Source organism: Crocuta crocuta, unplaced genomic scaffold (assembly GCF_008692635.1).
Source record: "Crocuta crocuta isolate KB4526 unplaced genomic scaffold, BGI_CrCroc_1.0 scaffold125, whole genome shotgun sequence".
NCBI lineage: Eukaryota > Metazoa > Chordata > Mammalia > Carnivora > Hyaenidae > Crocuta > Crocuta crocuta.
In genome coordinates, this window is record NW_027531143.1 from 692,687 (window position 1) to 711,985 (window position 19,299).

At 39.1% G+C, this 19,299-nt stretch overlaps 1 protein-coding gene across 2 annotated transcripts in view; it reads left to right on the forward strand.

Annotated features, from left to right (window-relative positions):
- Nucleotides 1–19,299, forward strand: part of ST6GALNAC3 (ST6 N-acetylgalactosaminide alpha-2,6-sialyltransferase 3) — a 543,469-nt gene that overhangs the window by 453,872 nt on the left and 70,298 nt on the right. The window lies entirely within an intron of this gene.

Sequence of the window (19,299 nt, forward strand, 5' to 3'; positions counted from 1 at the left end):
CTAAGAGTAATGGAAAGTAATTATTAAAGAATTTTAAGCAGGATTTGTGCTTTTATGAGAGTGCTCTGGATGCTACTGGACAATGGATTGCAGGGAAGGAAGAATGGAAAGAGTGAGATCAGGTGGAACAGAATGTTGGTGCCGTAGATGTGATTAGTGTGACAGCCATGCGATGGTGAGTTGTTGGGTTTGAAGAATATTTTGTAACAGGAATTGCCAAGACTCACTGATAGATGACAGATGAGGGAAGAAAGAGAGGGGTATCGAGGATGACTGAATATTCGTGGCTTGCACAACCTGCCATTTCCTGTACCATTACTGAGATAGAAGGAGCGAGAGAGGAACACATGGAAGCAGAACGGAACAGTCAAGGGTCCCTTTTGGGGCTTCTTAAATTTCAGGTGCCTGTGAGATATCCAAAGCAAGCAGATATACGAATCAGAAATTCGGAGGCATATTTTGCTGCTAGATACACATTTAGGAGTTGTCAGCATATCGATGGTATTAAAGTCATGGGAGTAGATAAGATTTCAGAGAAATAAGCATTATGGAACTTGGAACCTTTTGAGGCTTGATACAGAAGGGGAAATCTTCAGAGCATCTTTATATGAAAGAGATGACTCTTTAACGCCCACAAAATAGGAAGAACATAATATCCGTTCTTTAAATTAAGGACATTTCATTGCATGAGATCCTCCCTCCACTGTGCTTACCATTCCTATTTTGCTTCACATCAGTCAGAAGTTTGTCATGGAGCAGCCATTGCAAACCACTGCCCTAGAGTTTCTGCAACTGCTTTGGACAGGAAGGACCTCATTTTGATAGCAGAACTTCTTATCCACTCCCCGTTTCACTTGACCTCTTAGACTCTTCAGGCTTAAAAATACTCCTGGGGTTGGAGCGCCTGGGTGGCTCAGTCACTTAAGCATCTGACTTTGGCAAAGGTCATGATCTGACCACTGGTGACTTCAAGCCCCAAGTCGGGCCCTGTGCTGACAGCTCAGAGCCTGATGCCTGCTTCCGATTCTGTATCTCCCTCTCTCTTGGCCCCTCTGTCCACTCTGTCTCTCTCAGAAATAAATGCACGTTTAGGGCACCCTCCTACACTGTTGGTGGGAATGTAAACTGGTACAGCCCCTCTGGAAAACAGTGTGGAGGTTCCTCAGGAAACTAACAATAGAACTCCCCTATGACCCAGCAATAGCACTGCTAGGAATTTACCCAAGGGATACAGAAATGCTGAGGCATAGGAGCACATGTACCCCAATGTTCATAGCAGCACTCTCCACAATAGCTAAAACATGGAAAGAGCCTAAGTGTCCATCAACAGACGAATGGATCAAGAAGATGTGGTTTATCTATACCATGGAATACTACATGGCAGTGAGAAAGAATGAAATCTGGCCATGTGTAGCAACATGGATGGACCTTGAGGGTGTTATGCTGAGCGAAATAAGTCAGGCAGAGAAGGACAAATATCATATGTTTGCACGTATAGGAGGATTAGGAGGAACTTGACGGAGGAACAAGGGGGAGAAGAAGGGCGGAAATGGTGGGGGAAAGGGAGAGAGGCAAACCATGAGAGACTCTTGAATGCTGACAAAAACTGAGGACTGATGGATGTGGCGGGGAGGGGGGGAGATGGGCATGGAGGAGGACACTTGTGGGGATGAGCACTGAGTGTTATGTGGAAACTAATTTGACAATCAACTATTTGTAAAAAAAATAAATAAATAAATGCACGTTTAAAAAATGAAAATAAATAAATAAACACTTCTGGGGTTTCTAGACCAAAGTAGTTACACAAAGTAACACAAGAGCCTACAATATGACATCAGTTCCCTCCTATCCTGAAGCACAAAGTCTGTTACCTCCCACATTCTGTGGCATTCATAAGCCAGAGGGCTACACTGCCAATTGTAGTATAGTTATATGTGTGCATCAGGGTGAATTAACACTTACATAGCCATCTCCTCCTCCTGTCCATCATATTATGGCATCCATCACAGTGTTCTTTGCTAGTGGACCTAGCAAAAGTTTCTGAATTATCTCATCACAATGTTCCAGACAGCCATGATCAATCAGATTGAATGCGGAAGTTATTGCAGTGATACTCCTAGCAATAATAACCATATATTATCATACTTGTAACTCTTATTACTAGTAACTTTCTTAACACTTTGTGTCATGCAGTGCACTAAGGGTTGCCCATACCTCAACTTATGTAAGCCCCAACCACAACTTAGAAGGTTGGTTCCTTCTTACAGATGAAGAAGCAGAGGCTGAAAGATGGACTTCCCAGGTGTATATTTCATTATTGTTTTTACATTGTATTATAATAACATACCATTATCTGCAATGGCGGAAACTCCCTGGGACTCTATACTTTTCCTATTCAAACCCTCAGCACCCAATAGTGCTTGGCACGTTTAAGGTGCTTGTTAAATATTGAAGATGATGTATCCTCTATAGTGACAGAAGCCTTTTGAAGGGCAATGATTGTCTTTGATGATTTAGAATCTCTCGCAGTTTGTAGCATAATTCTCAATAAATATTTGGAAGGTTGAATATGTGGGTTTAAAAAGGACTGAAAAACTCCTGGAAACTAAGAAGGTTCTGGAGAAGCTGCTGGTGGAGGGATTACCACCGGAGGAGGATTAAGAAGATGCGTCACCTAATAGGCAGTGGCTGCAACTGTGGGTCCGAGTCTTGTTGAAGCGTTCTTATCATGACCTGGGTGGAGAAAAGGAAGAAGCTGCTCGTCTTTGGAATTCACTAATAATTACAATTTGGAAAGTATCATGAACAGCTCAGGCAACAGAAATAAAACGCAAACAACCTTGGAGACCTGAGGTATGTAGGCTGGGAATAATAACTTTGTGAGCAGTTGAAAAAGGCAAGGCAGTGCATTCACCTGGGGGAAGAGAATCCAAACACGGAGCTGTTCTCAGGGAAGCAGACGCCAGAGTGCAGCAATGCCAAAGTAGGCCCAGGGGGCATAGTGGTCTGCAAATTAAATTCAGGCCAGCCAGGCAGTCTGGCAGGATGAAAGGGAAGGCCAGGTTGAGGCTGCCTGTGCAGAAGGGCGCGGAATAACAGTTCCTCTGTGGACACTTGGAGCTGAGCAGCACCTGGCACCACACGCTCTCTTTCCACCACCTCATTACTGGGGAAGCACAGGCAATTTGGAAGGAGTGCAGAGAATAGCAACAAGAGTGAATGAATTCAAGAAAGGACGTTGATGAAAGATCAAAAGAATTAGATAGCCGTTGTATAGTTGCAGAAAGCTAAAGGGAAGAGGAGGGAGAGGCCCGGAAAGTCAAAATAAATATCCAAGTCCTCTCTAAAATAACCAAGCGGAAACTTGTGAATACCCATCAAAACAAGACTTATCAGATGAAAATGGACATTTTCTTCCAGGCCATGGGCTCCTTGCCTGAACTGGCACTTTGCCTACCCAGGTGCTCAGTAAATACTGTCTTGTAAAATAACCTTCATTTGCCAAAACAGCATAGGATCCAGGAAATAGACCAATAGGAAGCACATTAGAAAATCAGCCAACCCTTTCCACCCTTTCCTTAGTGCCCAGTGAGGGCAGAATTAAAGGAACTAGATTTCTGTTGTGTTTTTCAGCTCAGACTCTTTTCAGTGATGAAGTTGCCTCTTCCCATCCAGATAAATACAGAACAAAATAGAAACCTCTGGAGCTCAGGGAATGCCTAAGACACGGTTGGCTAGCCTTTGCTTAAATCCTGTCACTGCAATTTCCTTTATGTCAAGGGGACTGGGGAGATGCTAATTTTTTCCCCTCCCAGGTGGTGGAGGAGGTGAGTAGTGAAAGCTGTACCTCCAGACTAAAGGTGGACTTCGTGGAGTTCACTTTTTAAAGGTCAAACATAAAAAAGTCCAACTAGATGGATGAGGGGTTAATTCTTTGTTTTATAGAAAGAAGCCTCTGAAAACAGCAACTACCCGGCTGCTATTGAGTCTGTCTTTGTCTTCAGATCATTAACTCCACTGTTGTTAACCTGGAGCCCGAGATAGTCAAGTATTCAGATTCCCAGCCAGTTGCAAAGCAATCACACACCCGTTATTAAGCTCTGGCTTCAGTGGGCTCCTTGTACTCCTCAAATATGCCAACCCTCTGAAACATGCTGTTTCCCTCTCTGCTGGGTTTGCTCACCCACCCACTTCCTTGCCCCATTCCTGCTTTCTGCAGGACTGGCTCCCTCTCATTCCTCTCTTCTCAACTTAAGTGTTGACTCTTCTATGAAATATCTGTTTGGAATGATTTTGCCTCCAAATTCGAGGAGGCTTATCAATCTTATCAATAGTGGCTCCAGCCAGTAGATATTAATAACCTGCTAAAAAGTTCAGAGTAAATAGCCCCATCCAAACCGTGGCTTAGCTATGTCATCAGGGACTCAGGACCCCATCACTGTGCTCCACCCCCCACTGCGTACGGCTTGCATCTGTGTCATCTCAAGTTGTCTGGTCCATCCATGGCATCACATCCATGCTGCAGACAGAATAACATGGGAGGAGTTAAAGATGGTGAAAGGCTTTTTTCTAGGGAGGCTCTTTACCTTTTTGTGCAGAAAGGACCACTGTCCCCAGAGACCCCTAACTATGTCTAATTAGTTAGAACTGTGCCACGTGCAAGTGAGTCTGGGAAATCAATATTAGCTTCCCAACCTCTATAGTAGAACAAGGCCAGAGAAAAGGGGGCACACAGATAACTTTCAGGTAGCCAAACTTCAGTGACTGCCATGGTGTTTGCCTGGGCCCTGCTTCGTTTTTTCTCTCTCTTAGTTCCCTACTTCTCTTCATGGCATTTTCATGGTTTGTAGATGTACAGTTATAATCCCACTAGAAGGTGATATATATTCTTTCCATACCTGGCTCTTTTACCACTCTATCACCAGAACCTAGCTTTGTGCCTGACAAACAGCAGGCACTTAATAAATATCACTTAATTCAAGGCTAGCTGGCTGCTAGAAGAGAAGAGAAGCTACCTCTGAAATCATCATATAATCACAGCCTCCCAGGAAACTAGGATTCTGGCTATCATCATTTGATTTTCCCATGGCTCCATTTTTACTTATTAAAAAGTATATCAAATATAAGGAGATATGTATATCTGAAAGAAAATAATGAACCTTCAAACACCTGCCACCGAGCTCTATCAAATTCACCGATTTTGCCAGAGGCCTTTGAGGTCTGTTAATATCATTGTTGAATTTAAAAACAAAACACCTCAGATGCAGTTGAAGTCCCTGTGTCCCTTTCCCTGTTTCTCTGCTCCTGTCTTTCTCTGCCTGGAGGCAGCCACTGCCCTGAATCTGCGTTTACCTGTTTAGTATGTGTTTTTATAGTATGACTGTCTATATATATCCTTAAGCGATATAAAACTAGTGTGCTATTTTGTGTGTTTTCAAGCTGTATATAACGAGTATATTTTGTACAAACAATATACACATTATATAAATCCTAAAGTATTATTCTCCAACCTTTTTAATCTTGTTACTGGTGTTTAACCATCACTTTGCATGTAGCTATGCAGTTTCACAGTGTGAATATACCACAATTTAGTTGTCCATTTTTCTCTCGATAAACATTCATACTTATCATTTACAGTCTTTTCCTATTACAAATAATGATACTTACAATTAAATTCTTCAACATATTTCCTTGTCATTTGTGTAGGGGTTTCTTAGTGTGAAGTGCATACCTAGAAGTAAAATTACAATGTTAAGGAGGTATATTTCTTCAACTTTCTTGGATTTTGCAAGAGTGTACTACAAAACATTGTGCCAGTTGATACTCTTGCAAGCAGTGGATGAGAGAAACTGTTTCTCTACTTACCACTTGATATCAGACTCTGATTTTTGTCAATCTATTGATATGAAGTGATATCACATTTCATGGAGATCAACACATATGTGTTAGATTTATTCTATTTTATTTTATATTTTAGTTATAGTTGTGAATGAGGTACTTTTTTATATTATTATTCTTGAACGACTTATTACTGCTCTGTAGAAATCCTGCCATTATTTGTATGTTGATCCTGTATTCAGCCACCTTGCTGAACAATTAGTGTGCAGATCCTCATCGATTATTTATGTAAACAAACCAACTATTTATACAGAAATACAGTGTTGTTTCTTTTTATTTATTTATTTATTTCTGGGGGGGGAGAGAGAGAGAGAGAGAGAGACAGCATGAGCAGGGGAGGGTCAGAGAGAGAGGGAGATACAGACTCCAAAATAGGATCCAGGCTCTGAGCTGGCAGTCAGCACAGAGCCCGACGCGGGGCTCGAACCCACGAACCGCAAGATCATGACCCAAGCGAAAGCCGGACACTTAACTGACTAAGCCACCCAGGCGCCCCAGAAATACAGTATTGTTTCTATCTTTCCAATATGTACCATATTTTATTTTTCTTTTCTTATTGTGTTGACTGAGACTTTCTAACAGCATTAGAATAGTGACAGCAAGCATCTTTGTCTTATTCTAACTCTAATGGTGACATTAAGTTTCATTATTAAGTTTGATCCTTGCTGTACATTTTTGATAAATAATACTTATCAAATTTAGAAAGTTCCCTTTTACTTCTAATTTGCTAAGAGTTTAAACATAAGTTAGTGTTAAATTTCATTAAATAGGTTTTGACATCTGTTGAGTTTACCATGGATTGTTTCTTCCTTAATTTGTTGATTACTAATATTGTGTAATGAATTAATGGATTTCCAATGTTGAGACATCTTTTCATTCCTAAGATAATACACACTGGTTATCAAGGGTGTTTCAAGGAAACACTTGGGTCTTTTCCTAAAGGACAAGAAACCTTAATGTTTTCGAGTAATTATTATTCTGATTTGACTTCATGTAAGTTTCTTTTTAGATCTGTGTGTGTTTGGCTCATCATTTCTTTCATTTTCTGGATTTTCTATAGTTTAAAAAATGAAACATGTGAAAGTTGTAAAATAGTAACAAAATGTATGCACAGGGAGAGAGAAGGAGGATGCTTATTTTGGACCATGAAATGAAAGGCTAGAAGAACTTCTAACAGCAGAATTTCTAGGGTAACTTGGTAAAATGCCATAATTAGTATGTTTCCTGAGTAGGTGGATCATGCTGGCCATTTGTCTAGAAACCTGGTGGCACCGGTATCTAGTCATTTAAGAAACAAATCCTTAATTGCTCCAGGTAACTGGGAACTGCTTGTGAAGTAGGAAGGCTTGTCTTCCTAAAAGCTATCCTTGGTAGCACTGATGTGGCTGGTGATGGAGAACGCATCTGCTCTTATTCTCTTGGAACCACTCTTGGTTTTTCTCTCTTTTTATTCATCTTTGGTAATTGCATCATTTTTGAAACTTACACACATGTAAAACCTTTTGTAGTTCTAATACTCAGCAAAGGAACTCTGTTCTGCTTAGTTTTTAGAGCTTTCATATTTTAAAAATTATTTCGATATAATTCCTGTTGGTGGTAAAAGTGCCAGGTCACTGTAGAAGTAAGGCTTTGATGGTTGTTGAACAGTCCTGTTTCTGAATATCTGTCCTAATTGCATGCACATATTCATATAATTACTGTATTACCGAAAGAACTGTATACAAATAGTGGCAATTATGTGATGTCCCGGTCAGTTGGGTTTAAAAAAGATTTCAGAAATTGATTAAAACATTTAATGGTGGTTTTTAACTCAAGGGCTTGTGAAGCAAATGCCTTATTCCACTTGGAAATGTGTTACAAAGAGAATATTCTTTTCTCCTTCCCACTTCATTCTGTAGAACATAGGGAGAAAGATACCAAACTCCTGGGAGTTATCTCCTTGATTAACTGTGAAGTAATAAACATAGGAAGGCAGCAACAACTCATGCAGTTGGGTACTAAATCTCCACCTTTATGGCCCGCGTTTGCCAACTGTCTCCATATTTGACAGATAAAGTGCATCTGTGAATTTTAAGCTTCTCAGTTTACAGTTAAGATATGTAATTAGATTTCAAGATATACATCTTACCCAAAACTTCTGCTATGAGGGGGAAAAGCCAATTAAGTCAGGTTTACTTCCAAACAAAACTTCAACTTGACAACGGATGGAAGAACTTAACTAATGAGAACACTCCACGTGGCTCATGTTATTGTTTGATGGAGACACTGTGTGCTCTGGAACACAGGCTTTTGCTTTTCTGAAGGCTGGAGTCATGAGGTATACTTGGTTAAAAAAGCCAGTTCCTGAAGAGATATAGTTTGGGCAGGTGAAAATTCATATTTTGAACATTATTGCATACAGCTTTCTAAGCATTTATACTCATTGGATAATGAGTTAGCCATCTGAGAAACTGTCAAACAGGCCAGTGAAAAACTACTTCTGTGGTCTGAAGCAAAAATACATTCCAACTATGTAAAAGTCTGTGAGCTGCTAAGGACTAATTTCAGGTTAGAAATACTTCCAGTAATCATAATTACTATGATGATAAAAGTAACTAACATTTCCTGAGCAGGTATGTATGTTAGCTCTTCCTAAATATTAAATAAGCATTAACTTATTTATACTCATGAAAAGCATACACAATAGGTATCCTGTCATTTTATAGTTAGAAATGGAGGTTCAGAAAAGTAGAATAATTTGCCCAAGTTTATCTAAGGGTTTCCCTCGGCAGGTTAAATTCTCTCTCCTCTGTGAAATGAAAACAGACTAGTTGATTCTTGCTGTTTATAAAATAGCTTTAATGCTCTGAAGAATAAAATCTTCCTTGAATCATATAGAAGAAATTTCATGAAGACAGTAGAAATATCATTAGGGCAGGCATATTTTTTTATTGTTCACAGACTCAGGAAATGCATGTAGGATGAAGTTACTATATACTTTCAAGAAGGTAGTAATCTAATCAGGGAGGTAAAACAGATACATGAGGAATTACTTGAAATAATTAAAAAACAAAGTGTCACAGATGCAAGGTAGGCAGATACTCAGAATTGAATTCTAATTCCTCAGGACTTCATTTGTATCAACAGCTAAACAATGGTGGCTGTGTGGGCAACCACTTCCCTTAAAGGTTTCTTCCTGCTCCATGACAGAGGTTGAGGAACCTGATGAGTACATATGCACAGATCAATTTGGAGAACACATCCAGTGCTGACTATCAAAGCAAAGTGGGGCGGGTCATTCAAGATCTCCTGGAGATGAGATTGGAACAAGATCTGAAGAAGGGGAGACATATTGATTAGTTCAGAGGAGCTGAGGGGTATTCAGATATGAAGGGAAAGGTAGAGTGAGACTATTGATCAAAATGGAGATAGAGTGAGAAAATAGCAGGCATAAAGAAGGGTGCAGGAGTGACAAGTTGAATAAATTTTTTCTAAAGTTGACAGGTCAGGAAAAGTGAAGGAAGAAGTTGATAAAGTGCATTAGGATTACCAGTGATCAACTGTTTTTAAGGCCCCGTGTGTCAGAACAACCAAATAAGAAGCTCTGGGAGTAGGATGGTGTGTTTTTTCAAACAGTTTCATTGAGATATATAATCCACATATCACATATTTTACCCTTTTAAAGTTTACAATTCAGTGTTATTCAGTACAGAGCTGTGCATCCGTCACCAGAATCAATTTTAAAACAACTTTTATCAGCTCCCCAAAACTGTACCTGTTAGTAGTCACTGCCCAATATCCCCAATTCACCTCCCAGATCTAGGCAGCCACTAATGTATTTTCTGTCTGTACAGATTTGCCTGTTCTGAATATTTCATATAAATGGAATCATATAGTAAGTAGCCTTTTATGACTGGCTTCTTTCATTGAACATATGTTTTTAAAGTTCATCAATGCTGTATGTAGAATGTATCATCACTTCATTATTTTTATAATAGAAAAATACTCCATTATGTGGATATATACCTATGCATTTTATTTATTCATTTATCAGTTAATGAGCATTTGTATTATTTCCACTTTCTGACTGATATGGATAATAAGGCTATGAACATTCATGTACAAATTTTGTGTGAGCATATGTTTTCACTTCTCTTGGATATATACCTAGAAGTGGAATTACTGCATCACGTGCTAACTCTATGCGTAACATTTTGAGGAATGACCAGATTGTCTTTCAGAGCAGCTACACCATTTTATATCCCCAGCAGCAATGTATGAGAATTTTAGTTTCTCCATCTTTGGCAACACTCGTTATATCTTCTCTTTTTGGTATCATTCATCCTCGTGGATGAGAAGTGGTATCTTCTTTGGGTATGATTTGCATTTCTGATACTTAATGATGTTGAACATCTTTTCGTGTTTATTTTCCATTTGTCAACCTTCTTTGGGAAAAAGTCTATTCAAATCCTTTGCCATGTTTTCATTCAATGTCCTTTTGTTCTTGTTATTGAGTTATAATAACTTGTTATATGGTCTAGACAGAAGAGCCTTATCAGATGTATAATTTGCAAATATTTTCTCTCATTTGTTATTGCTGTCTTTTCACTTTCCTGACAGTTTCCTTTGAAGAACAAACGTTTTTAATTCTGATGAAGTCCAATTTACACATTATTTATTTTGTCCTTTATGCTTTTGATGTCATATCTAAGAAGAATTTGCCTAAGCCAAAATCAGGAATATTTACTCCTGTATTTTCTCTTAAGAGTTTTACTGTTTCAACTTATACATAGGTATGTAATCCATTTTCGTTAATTTTTGTGTATGGTGTGAGGAAGGGATATGTCTTCATTCTTTTTCATGTAGATATGCAATGATCCCAGTGCGATTTGTGGGAAAAACTATTTCCCCCCACAATGAATTGTTTTGGCCCTGTTGTCAAAAATCAATTCATCATAGATGCATGGAATAAATTTTGAAATCAAAATGTGTGAGTCCTCCAATGTTTTTCTTCTTTTGCAAAAGTGTTTTGGCTACTCTGGATTCCCTAAGTTGCCATACAAATTTTATTATTAGCTTATAAATGAAATGTGGGCTTTTTCAAACTACACAAGTGATTCTAATGTGTAGTCGGGTTGCAAATCACTGATCTAGGTCTGAGAAACACAATTAACATTTACTGATCTACTACTATGCATCTAGCTTCTGCACTGGGTCACTTGCATTTTTTTCTTAAACCGTTTGATCCCCCATACTAACATTATGGGACAGATACCATGATCTCCCATTATAGGTGTAAATCGGAGTCAAAATCTTGGCCATAGTCTGTTGGTAGTGATGTCGAGATTTCACTTGGTTTTTGCAATTGGCTATTCTAATTCCTTACCCAAGAAATGTAGATCAGATAGGATGGAAACTAACTCTTACACACGTATGGCCTTTGTATTACTATTATAACATTCTTGTTAGAAAGAAAATAAATCAAATTTGTGTGGTATGGCTGAATCATAAAGGTATATAGGAAGAACATGACAAAAGATGAAGCTTCTAAGGTAGGAGGAGCCATGGTGTTTCCCAAATGACAGACTGTGATAAATATTTCATGTCCCATGAAAGCACTTTAGGGGGACAGTCTGCTCAGATTTTAATAAAGTTAAGTTTACTTAAAATACTTGGCTTCTGAGATTATTTTCTTTACTGGAATGTGCATCTATGTAAAACATTCTTGTTAAATTATGTAGAGAAAGCATAAACATTATTTGTTTTACCTTTTACTCTTCTGAATAGTAATAGAAAGTTTAATACCCTACGTAAGTCTCCCAAAATTGTTTATTTTACTTTGCTAGTTCAGGAAGCCCAAGTCTAGAAACCAGTACCGTACAACATAGTTAACTACTGAAGAATTTTGAGTGCGAAGTGAAATGAAAACCTTAGGTTTATATGTAAGAAAGATCACCCTTTCAACAAATGGTCTTAGGACAACAGCAAATCTACATACCAAAAAATGAAGTTAGACTCCTACCTCACACAATATACAAAGATTAATGGAATGGATCATAGACTTAAACATAGGAAATACAATTTTAAAACTCCTGAAAAAGCGGTGCCTGGGTGGCTCAGTCGGTTAAGCATCTGACTTTTGCTCAGCTCCTGATCTGGTGGTTTGTGAGTTCAAGCCCCACATTGGACTCACTGCTGTCAGCACAGAGCTCACTTCACATCCTCTGTCTCCCTCTCTCTCTGCCCCTCCCCTGCTTGTTCACTCTCTCCCCCAAAATAAATAAATACATTTTATAAATACATACATACATAAGTAAAATTCCTGAAAGAAAAATATGAGTAAATATTCATGATTTGGGACTAGGCAATGGTTTCTTACACTCAACACCATAAGCACAAGCAACAGCAACAGCACCAAAGTAGATCGGCTGGACTTCGCTAAAATTTAAAACTTTTGTGCTTGAAAGGAAACTGTCAAGAAAGTGAAAAAACCAATGCATAGAAAATGGAAGAAGATATTTGCAAACTGTATGCTTTGTAAGGGATTTGTATCTAGAACATATAAAGAGTTACTACAACTCAATAACAAAAAGATAAATAACTCAATTAAACAATGCTTTGAATAAAGATAGGTTTTGAATAGATATTTCTCCAAAAATGATACAAAGATAGTAAATAAGCACATGAAAAGATGTTCCACATTATTAGGTATTAGACAAATACAAATAAAAGCTACAATGAGATTCCAGTTCGTAACCACTAGGATGTCTGTTACCAAAAAGATAGACACTAACAAGTGTTGACAAAGATGGAGAAACTGAAACTCTCACATATGGCTGGTAGGGATGTAAAATGCTGCAGCTACTCTGAAAAAACACTCTGATATTTCCTCAAAATGTCAAACATACAGTTGCATATAATCAAGTAATTTTACCCTAAGAGAAGTGAACATGAATATTCATAGCAGTGTTATTCATATTAGCCAAAAAGTAGAGGGGCGCCTGGGTGGCTCAGTCGGTTGAGCATCCAACTTCAGCTCAGGTCATGATCTCACAGTTTGTGGGTTCGAGCCCCACATCAGGATCTGTGCTGACAACTAGCTCAGAGCCTGGAGCCTGCTTCGGATTCTGTACCTCTCTCTCTCTTACCCTCCCCTGCTCACGCTGTGTGATTCTCTCTCAGAAATAAATTAAAAAAACATTTAGAAAAAAAAGTGGAAACCCAAATATTCATTAAGCAATAACTGTCTTCTAAAAATATGGTATATACATACAACAGAATGTTACTCAGCAATAAAAAGTATGGATATATACTACAACATGGATGAACATTGTAAACATCATACTAAGAGACAGAAGCTAGTCACAAAAAGCCACTTCTATGAAACTTCCAGAATAGGTAAATCTATAGAGAATGAAAGTAGATTGGGGCTGGGGCGTAGAACTGAGGCAGGAATGAGGTGAACTGCTAATGGGTGCAGGGTTTCCTTGGGGCTGATGAAAATGATCTAAAAAGTAGATTGTGATAATGATACGCAATTTGGTGAATATACTAAAAGACCGCTGAACTGTATACTTTGAATGAATTAATAATATGGTATGTGGGTTACTACAAAGCTATTAAAAAGAAAAAGAAGATTGTTAGGGTCAATATGGAAGACAGGATGTTGGAGACTGACACTGTAGATAAGGAAATAAACCAAACAGGAGTTGATATAATCCAAGGAAGTGATAAGCTGGGCTCAAACTAACAGTGGAAATGCGGATGGTACTGTGGGGGCAGAGGCAGGATCAGGAGGTAACCAGGCAAACTAACTCAACATCATCCTTGATGGGCAGTAACCATCAATTTATTTAAAAACAGCCAGAACTGTGGCCTCTGTCCTCAGTTCCTATCCTCCAGCTGGCCTCCCTGGAGAATTATTTTTGATTAATTTTATTGTTTAGGGTCAAAATTTGCTTGGCCACAACATTCACCCACTGTTTTTAAGTCTGCCTCATAAAAATAGGCATGTTGCTTTAAGTTTTGAAAATTTTGTTTGTTTAGTAAACGATCAGGATCTGTTGTGGTTTCTAGATTATACAAATGTCTGTACAGTAAAAGTCAGAGAGGCTAATTCTCACATTAGAAATCTATAGTTGGAAAACTGAACGCTTAACCTGACGTGCAGATGAAGGGATCTGTTGGAAGTGTTGGACCATCCATCTCCTCATGACCACATCTAGACTGTGCAGAAAAGGCCCAGTAGCCCCGGCACTATGTGGGGCTTTCACTGGTGGCCTCTCTCTGGAATACTGAGAAGGACTGTTGATACTCCTGACATCCAGGTTAATCAAGATGAGATCCTTTTAAGCATCCTAACAATATGTTTGCATTACACAGACAGATTTTTTCTCTTAAGATTCCATTAAATATTTAACACCACTAAAGAAAAATATGTCCAGCCACGTAGCTGTATCAAAATGGGAAATCAATTAGTTTTCAGTCTTATTTGGTAACCCTCCCACTAAACCAGGCGGGCAGAAAACCTGTGGAATGAGAGGAAGGGATGTTAGGCTTTGAGCCAGAGATGAAATTAAATCTTTGTTGGTCCATCTACTTTAAAACCTACATCCCTTTCTGTGTGTGTCAAAGGGACAAACTCGGAGAGGCAGATGCCTGACATCGCTTTTGTCTGCAGAATCAGAAGTATTACAGAAGTCATGCTGATTGTTTCCAGCACGTTCTTCTAAGTGTTGCTTTTTTCACCCATACGGTTTTCTCTGATTTCCCCAAAGAAAGGCAGTGCTTGGGATTTCAGAGTCTCGGCAACACCCTGATGACAAAGTTAGGCTTATTTAGTAACCAATTTAACTTTCATACTCCAAAGCAGTAGAAATAATAGCAATAATAACAATAATAAAAATATTTTACTTTTATTTTGCATGGTACACTTACAAAGCCCTTCACATACATTGTCTCACTTAATTTACCCAGTGGAGAAAACTGTGCTGTTTAACTGTTCAATATATATTTAATTTGACTTTATTATGAAAAAATATGAAGCAGGAAGATTTTCTCCATAGGAGAATAAAGGCCATAGAAGAGTTTTTAACATAGCTTCTATGACAGTGCTGCGCAATATCCTTTCTCCCTTCTGCCCCCCCAAAGATATTTTGGATAGTAGTATATGTTCCTAATACCTTCACCAGGAGTAGAGAGTAGCAGTAATTTCTCCCATTTTGTCAAGGGGGATCCATTAAGCATCCCAAGTCCACAGAGGAGTAGACAAGAGGTATGGGGGTGAGGATATGATGAACTTGATCACATTTCTCCCACAAAGACAGTCAGAAAAATGAAGTAGGCCATCGAATTCTCATCTGATAGTTTGCCTCTCATTAGACCATAGAATTAATCTTGCAGTCTAGGTTCTTATAGAAAACATGATAACCTACTGGGATGAACTGAGCACAAAAGATTTAACATGAAGCTAATAACGTGTGAGCCCCAGGTCCCTTGACTTGCATGGGTCCCTTTTGGAGGTAAAGAGATCACAGAAGAAAGAACTGAATCTTCAGGTCTCCAATAACTTGTGATTTATTTTTTTCTTTCTAAACATTTGCTTTTGTACCTAATTTGTATTTGTAATTTTTTAAAGACCTTCCCTCCTCCCATACAGGCTTCAGGCCTCATGCCACCCAGACCCACTCCAGCAAAGTACTTGATTCAAACTAATACCACAGCAAATGGCTTCCATATTCATAGCAAGCCACATTTGGATTAAATGCCAAACTGGTGGTAGATCCACTGGTGATAAAAAACTGGTGAGATCAAAAGGTAACACACCAAATTCAAATATGGCAGACTAAATGCCACGTCTTTATTTTTCTGAAACTGATCTAGTCTTCAGGCTCATCTTCTTCCTGGGAGTAGAGAAACTTCAGCTTGGTAGTTCTGTTTTTTTCCTTGTTCTTTCCATTTAAAATACTCCTTTCCAGGAAAATGCTTGAACTTTTTAGAATTATCCGCCTCCCCCTGTCTGGTTGTTCAGTAAATGATCAGGATCTGGTGTGGTTTCTAGGTTATATAAATATCTGTACAGTAAAAGTCAGAGAGGCTAATTCTCAAATTAGAAATCTATAGTTGGAAAACTGAACTGTTGACCAGATGTGCAAAGTTGGTATCTGGCTATAGAGAGTGAGTGTGGGGGTGTCCCTTGGTCCTGGTATCCAAGGGCAAAGGACCCCTCTGGTCTCACTGATGATGCCTGGGGTCTCATTGGGTAAACTTGTTTATTTTTATTTTTTAAATGTTTGTTTTTGAGTGAGAGAGCGTGTGAGAGGGGTAGGGACACAAAGAGAGGGAGACACAGAATCCAAAGCAGGCTCCAGGCCCTCGGCTGTCAGCACAGAGCCCAACGTGGGGCTTGAACTCACAGACCTTGAGATCATAATCTGAGCCAAAGTCAGATGTTTGACTGAGCCACCCAGGCACCCCTCATTGGGTAAACTCTATGCGGGCTTGCCAAGTTGGAAACAAAATTACTCCAGCTGAAGGAATGCCCTCTTTAAAGCTTAACACACATGCCATCCTCCTCCTGCTGTCTTCCAGAATACAGGAGAAAACGTGAGTTGAGGAAGTTTCTAGATAGCTAAACACAGGACATTTCACTCTGTGGGGCCACGACTGAAGTCTCCCGAGCACAACCACAACACCCCCTCCATACCAGGAGACTTCAGGACACATGTCTTCTTCATTGGCTTCCCCTACCTCTCCCTGTTTTCTTCCCACAGAAGAATTCATCAAGTGAAAGAGGAACATCCCCCCTACCTCCCCAACCCCATTTCTATTCCTTTCTTGAATGACTTCCTTTAAGTCATATCCTTCTCCCTGGAACAATAAACCTCAGCTGAAGTTATAGAAAGAATGTCTTGTCTGTGTTAGGGAAAAAAAAACATAAATAAGCCTGATTTGTGCTTCAGGCCTGGCTCTTGATGTGTTAATTAAAACTAACAGATTTTAGAAAATCCCTTTCAGTTTTAACAGAAACAGTTGTTAAAACCTATTGTCTTGTTGCCTGTGCCAAAGATCTATGTATCCAAAGCTTTGTATCAACTCTCCTTTTACCTTTGCAATCCTGCTCTAATAATCTTGGCCCAAATGGATGCCTCTGGAACAATGTGGGAATGTGCACAAAAGACTGCAGAAAGGAAAAGCACGTTAACATAATTCAAAATCATTATCTCTACCACAAGACTATTGAGAGGTCTCTTTTCAGATTTTCTTTTGAAAATATTTCTTTTTTTTCAACGTTTATTTATTTTTGAGGGATAGAGACAGAGTGTGAGTGGGAATGAGGTGGAGAGGAAGGGAGACACAGAATCCGAAGCAGGCTCCAGGTTCTGATCTGTTAGCACAGAGCCCTACATGGGGATCGAACTCACAAGCCATGAGATCATGACTTGAGTCAAAGTCAGACACTTAACCGACTGAGCCACCCAGGCACCCCAAAAGTATTTCTATTTTAAGCAGTGTATATTTTTCTTTAATTTCAGTTATTATTCTAAGTGACAGTTTGGTACTCTAATATACTTAGAAACTAGTCAGGTAAGTACATGTTTATGTTTAACAAACATGACTTCTATGGATAGTAGATGTTGATAATAATGAATGGCAGGTGCCATTTGCATCCTTATCCTTGGAGGTCAAATTTCAACTAGCAAGGCTTTCCCAGATTCTATTCCAAAGTAGTGACATGTTATATTTATATGTGGCTGTATATCTTGATATCTCTCAGACATGGCATTATATATACAGTAGCTTTCAAAGCAGCCTGGCTTAACAACTCAAAGGTAGAAACCAGTTCATACTTAAGTCATCCCAACAATAAAGGGACTATGGCAAGAACTTCCTAACTGGTCTTCCTGCATCTCCCTTCTCTTCCTATGGTTTCTTTTCTACATAGAATCCAGAAGCTTTCTTCTAAACCTAAATAACCCTCCAGTGGCCTCTCATTATTCAGAACTCAAGCTCAAGTTCTTTACAGTGTCCCATCAGGTCCCCTGTATCCTACCTTCTGCCTCCTGTGACTCCATTCAAGCCACGCTGGCCTCCTTGCTGTTCCTCCAGCCCTTCTGCACACCCCTGCTTCAGGGCCTTTCCAATGACTGGGATAGTCTTCCCTGAGAGCCTCTGCAGCTCATGCCCTCATTTCCTTCAGACCTACTCAGACGTCACCTAATCAGAAGGGCATTGTTGGACCACCCTGAATGAAATCCTCTCCTTGCCTTCCGCAGCACTATTTGCCTCATACCCTTTTATTCTTCCTAATGCTTCCTCGCATTGTCAGAATTCATTTTCTCTCTTTCTCCTTTGGAAAGCATACTCCATGAGATGGGATCCGTTTTATTTATTGCTGGAATCCCAGCTCCTAGAGGAGTGCCAGTCCCAAAGTAGACCATCAGTTACAATGACCGACTCATCCCAGGTTGCTTAAAAATGTCTGTTTTAACAGAAAATTTCCCATCCTTGGAATCCACTCTGTCCCAGGAAATCCCAGACTGTTGGCCACACTACTCTCAGTAAGTAGTTGTCAGACTGAAAGAAAGGGGAAAAAAGGAATAAAGACGGGGAGAGTTGGGGAAAGGGAGCTAGGAAGGAAAGGAGGGAGGGAGAGGGAAAAAGAGGGAGGGAAAGGATATTAATATTTCCCTATTATATATGTGGAAAGCCAGAGAAATATTTTCTACTACTTTCAAGGGATGCCTGGATCAAATTAAATATGTTTTTCAAACCAGTGAGACCCTCTTGTTCTTGGTTTTGATGTTTCACAGTACCATAACACATCTGATTGGAATTTCAATTTCAGGTTTAATATACTGTGCAAGCTGGTGGAGGCTCTATAATTATGCATATTCATGGGAGCAATCATGCCCTTACTTTTGATATGACTGGCAAAGGAAGGTACTAACAAGAGAACAATAATCAAAGAAACAGGGGGAATACCAATTGTTATTTACTTATGACATTTTACTAGAAAAACTGGAGCAAAATGAAAGACTGTTTCCAATGATGTACTAAAACTAACAAAACAATGTAATAAAATGCCATTTTTTCTTTCCCTTTACACAATAAAACATTTTAAAGCTGTACCTCTAGGCAGCCACTCCACCAGATGCAATAATATTCAAATGTGAAGGTACTTAATAATATTGCAGTTTTAATTTTTAATTTCTTTGATATTTTGAAGATGTCCTTTGAACAACCCAAGTCAAATTAAACTGGTACTGTCTCCTGTGGGTCCTTATACTCTGGTCCCAGGAACCTAATGGTGTCTCTTCTAGGTGTGTTTCAGTTATTTACCTTGACCATTCTTCAGCCTATCTGGGGTAGGTGTATAAATTTGTAATCAGTTGTGGAATGTAATAAAGGAAGATCTGTCTT